This window comes from Lycorma delicatula, chromosome 9 (genome assembly GCF_047948215.1).
Source record: "Lycorma delicatula isolate Av1 chromosome 9, ASM4794821v1, whole genome shotgun sequence".
NCBI classification, from domain to species: domain Eukaryota; kingdom Metazoa; phylum Arthropoda; class Insecta; order Hemiptera; family Fulgoridae; genus Lycorma; species Lycorma delicatula.
The window spans coordinates 127,270,645-127,275,678 of NC_134463.1; the positions used below are offsets into that span (position 1 = coordinate 127,270,645).

Below are 5,034 nucleotides of genomic sequence, written 5' to 3' on the forward strand. Positions count from 1 at the left end.
TAAATTTTAATTTTTTACTATCTGATTGCTCTTGCACTTTTTTAGGTTGTATACTTTTATTGTGTTAATTATATAATTTATAATTAAATTATTATTGCATAATAATTATAATATAAACTGACATTAAATCATCTAAGACATCCAAGTTGAATAAATTTTAGTGGAAATCACAGACTAATGAAATAACTCGTTTATGATGTATTGTTCTCCCGGCCTTGATCAGAACAGTTCATTGTTGACAATTGTTTTACAATAAAATTAGCCAAGCAAGCCTCACTCGCATATAGAGACACTTGTAGATAATATTATAAGAAATTGTTTAATTATCCTCGGTTTTTATCCTCCATTATTTTTTTAAAAATATTTAATATTTGTAGAAAAAATTTGTAAAAAAAAAGAGATAACAAATAATAAAATTTGAACTTCTGTGTTAACGGGGATTCAATTTTGATTTTTGTTGTTTTCTGTTGGCAATATTCTTATTTACAAAATAAATAACTCCGTTTAGGTTAGTAATGTAACTAACTAATGATGGTTTACAAGTTTTAACGATCTAACAACCCATCCTAGAAACTTATTATTTTGACTTTTTGAAGGAGCCTCCTTCAAAAACAGATGACATATTTCGGATAAGAATATTCATAAACATAATATAGTCATGGGTACAAGTTTTATTAAAGCAAAAGAATAGGAATCCTAAGAGGTTGCCATCTAATACAACAACCAGAAATTTCACTCTATGAGTGGTAAATATATATTATCATTATCATTACTGCTCATACAAGTAAGTAACAATGTTAGAATTATCCAAGTTTGAACATAATTATTGTCATTTAGTGTATCCTAACCGTATAAAATATTTTATTTCATTTCCACTAAGTAAATAAATTAGTCTTTATTCTGATCAGAATAATATATTATACAGATCAATCAGAAATCAGTGTAAGATAATTAATATAATATATATTATATCTGGTTATATTAATATAACCAGATTATAATAAGAAAGATTTGATTTAAAAAAATTACCACAAATTGATTCACAATTTAGAAGTCGCAATTGGAAATTAATTTACGTACATTCTGAACAAGATGCAGATAAATCAGTTTCTTTTTAATTATCTTTTAATTAGTATTATTTAAAAATGATAGAATAATATTTATTTACACAAAAGAAAATCCTTGAGGCATCTTAAATAAATTGGTGGAAAGATTTTTCAAATTTTGTAAAAAAATCTAAAATTTCAGTGGAAGCATAATATTTCTTGTAAGCGTTTAGTTATAAGAAAACAGTTTTGTTGTATAGTTTGAAAGTAGAATTTTAACTGATAAATCTGTATTTAAAAAAAATGTATTTTATTAAGCTCCTACTTATAGAAGCAAAATTCACACTCCAATTTTTATCAAGGTATACGTTCGTTTGTTCATAGATGTGGTTATGAACAAAATGTAGGTTTCTTTTTTTCTTTAATTGTAAAGAATGGAAAACTGTTAAGCACTGGTTAAAAAATTTTGCTGGCATGTTAATGAAGCAAAGTTTTAGTTTGTACTGTAGCAAATAACAGATAACAGGAAATTTCTTATTTATATAATTTCTAAAGTTTAGGTTTATTAACTTACTACTGTATTTTTACTTTACAAATTGTAGCAAATAACAGATAACCTATCATTTCTACTGTTTCTATTTTAATGTAAAAAATTTTTTTTCACGATAGTAGCTAAGATTTCATCGGTATTACTACAGTTCATCGAAGTTGCCATCTGTGACAGCGATCATGAACTTTATCGAGAAGGTTTGAATCCTGATCACGGTTGGCATGATTTAATAATACAGTACAAAATTCATTTCTTATCGTTAAAAAAAGTCTGCTGTAATTCTTCAGCCTAGTCCTGTTATTTCTTTTGTTTTTCTTGGAAACAGATATTTTGAAATTCTTTCTCATAGCAAATGTTCTTTGCTATGAAATGTTCTTAGCCTGTTAGGGTTCATATCATTCTCTGGTGTTTACTGGTGTTTATAAGTATGCGTGTAGACCTATATTTAGAAAATTAAATATCTTATTTTTATCTTGTGTTTATTTATGAATATGCAATTCTTTGCAAAAAAAAATTGTCACATTTTAAATAAAATAACAATATCCCATCTAAATTGAACCGGACAGCAGTTCTGCTGTTTTTGTATAACTCAACACAATCTTCATTTTACAAGTAAGGGCCTGAATTCCTGAATCGTTTTAAACGATTCAATTGAACCGCATTCTGAACAAAATATACACAAATATATGCTTAAAATAATTTTCATTAGCACCCTCTGAATTGTGAATTATTTAATGATGATTTTTGTATATTTATATATTTACATTAACATTATTTCATTTGTTTCTTATAAACAATTAATGTAGACTTTAATCGCTTTAATCCTTTTTTCATTTGTTGAGCCGATGCATCAATGCTAAAGTAATCATACAAAGGATTTCAGAATACCGATTTTAGCTTCCATTGTAGTAACCCATTTGTCGATCCATCAGGGCTTTGAGAAACGACACTTACAGCCGTAATATTATTAACTGATTAGATTAATAACATACACGACTGATAATGTATGCAAATATATATATATATATATATATGAAACGTTTTAATAAAAATAAATAAAAATTAAAAAAGGAAGGATTAGTCAGTCAAATAATCTGGTGTTAAAAATCTGAGTTTCATAATCTGGCTAAGGATGAACACAGCCTTCTTTTAAAAGGTTTTTAATATCGATGAAAAGATGTCTTGCTAATGTATTATTATTCTCTAATACACTGATTCCCATACTGTGCACCCCAGTGCCCTGGTGTTGGAAACTGTATCCTGCAGGAATCTGAGGAACAGCAAAGTTTTCAAATGTCGAAAATGTTACGTGTGCCTTGTAACAGCGAGCTCCATGATGATGCCATTATTGTTCTGTCAGACATTAAAAAATCTGTATTATTACAGATTTCTTAATAATTGACCTTTGGTAATTATTAATTATTTTTAATTTTACAGGTTACTATCAAGGGAAGTACCAAGCGTTGCAATCCATAAATAATTCTGTGCGTGATGGAATTATAAAAAAAAAAAAATGTAAGTGTGCATATGGTGATGATGTAACAACAGAAGAAAATTTAGTCGAAAATATAAGTAGTTGCCTATTCAGAAAGGAAAGAAATTGGTTTGTGAATGTTGCGATGAAAAGATTCAGATGTAAATTTTATTTAAAGAAAAAATAAAGTCTCTCATTCATGATAATGATTTAAAAACCCACCTACTACTCATAATGAAAATTTTGTCAGAAAAGTTTTAATCTACTTTAAAATTACATTACTTCAAAGACACTTTAGACACTTCTTAATACCCATACAAAAGAGGAAAAAATAAGTTTCATACGAAAAAGAAAAATTATGTCTGTAACTTCTCTCAAAAGGTTTTTTACAAACCTTAAAAGATCTTTGTAATTTAAAGAGGCATATTAATTTACACACCAAGAGAAAAATTGTTTGTAACGTTTGTCAAAAATTTTTAACGAGAGCTACACTTTAAAAAGAAATATCAATATTAGAGAATGGTTTTGACCATTAAAAATCATATATTAAGATTGATTAAGGTTGATATATTAATACCACCTCAGAGGATGAGATGAAATAGCAATTTTTACACTGTTAAAAATACTATACCTCACCTGACTGAATTTGAACCCAGGACATTGGGATTAAAGAGTGAGACACTAGAACTCTCACCACAGAGGCCAGCCTAGGTTATAAACTTCTTTAAAAAAAATAAAATGTAGATTTTTCTATTACTCTGGTTTATAGTATGTGAATAACATTTATGAACATATTAAGCCGAGAACCATACCGATCAGATATTTTGGTAGATCCTTAGGAATTCCACCGATTCAGCAAAAGCGGTGTAGATATGTAAAGTTCACAAATGAGAGTTGTCTTTGATACTGTTTTTCTCAAATGCTTTTTCACAAAACAGTAGTATTAATAATTAGAATTAATATTTTTGTTAAGCTATTGGATTTTTTGTTTGGTTTTTATTTTCTGTCAAAGATTCCCTTCAACTCCTGTACAGGTTCCATTGTTTTTATGTATTTGAATTTTCTTATTTAATTACTGAATATGGTTTATTGTTTAACAGATAATTTTTGTTTGGTATATAATTATACTTAGCCAAAAACATTTAATTTCTGATTTATTTGGTAATTTTTAGTAAAGTTATTTTTTGTATGCATTTATTATATCTTTATTTATAGTTTTCTGTGGTCTCCCGATCCATTCCCTCATTTAATATTATTAACCATGAAAAATTTTATTTGCAAAATGTATTTACTTACTTTAAAATAAGTTTGTTTTTTTATTTATCATTTATAAGTATCTTCTTTGTTTTTGATGATATTGTCTGCTAAGATCCTTAGCCACTGAAATATGCCAAGAGCATTGAGGGAAATTATATTCAGAGTTACTGAGTAATTTAGTGCTATATTGAGTGTTTTTTTTACATTTGCATCAATTTTACTTTTTAACATATGCTGTAATTTACAATTTTTTTCTCATAAAAAAACAAAATCACCACTTATAATACTTTTAAAAAGATATGTTCATTATAAATACTTCATGGTTGTAAAATTAACACGTAATTTATAAAAACTGTTTCATTAAAGGGTAAGTAGTTTTGATTTCTTTTCAGTATTGTAAAACAGGCTTTTATAACATATAATAATAGAGTAATAACAGTTTAGATATATTATTTACATAAAATGATTTTAGTTTGTTATTACACTGCGTATTATTTTACATCAAAAATAATTTTTTGAAGCGAAGCTTCTTAATGCAGATTTAGGATGGGGAGTGAACTGAGAAAAAAACAAGCGTATTTGTTAAATATTACTAAAAATATATTAAGTCACTATAAAAAGATAGTTATATCAATATCATTTTTTTTTTTTATAAAGCAAGTAGTTTTGTTATTATAGACTTTGCAGAAATGTTACTGTTTCAGGAT

The 5,034-nt window shown here is 26.6% G+C and overlaps 1 long non-coding RNA gene across 1 annotated transcript; it reads left to right on the forward strand.

Annotated features, from left to right (window-relative positions):
- The first annotated feature begins 524 nt into the window (after positions 1-524).
- LOC142330051 (uncharacterized) lies at positions 525-4,263 on the forward strand. The gene is made up of 2 exons (XR_012757658.1): positions 525-784; positions 3,034-4,263. It is a non-coding gene; the product is annotated as an uncharacterized LOC142330051 (long non-coding RNA).
- The last annotated feature ends 771 nt before the right edge of the window (positions 4,264-5,034 follow it).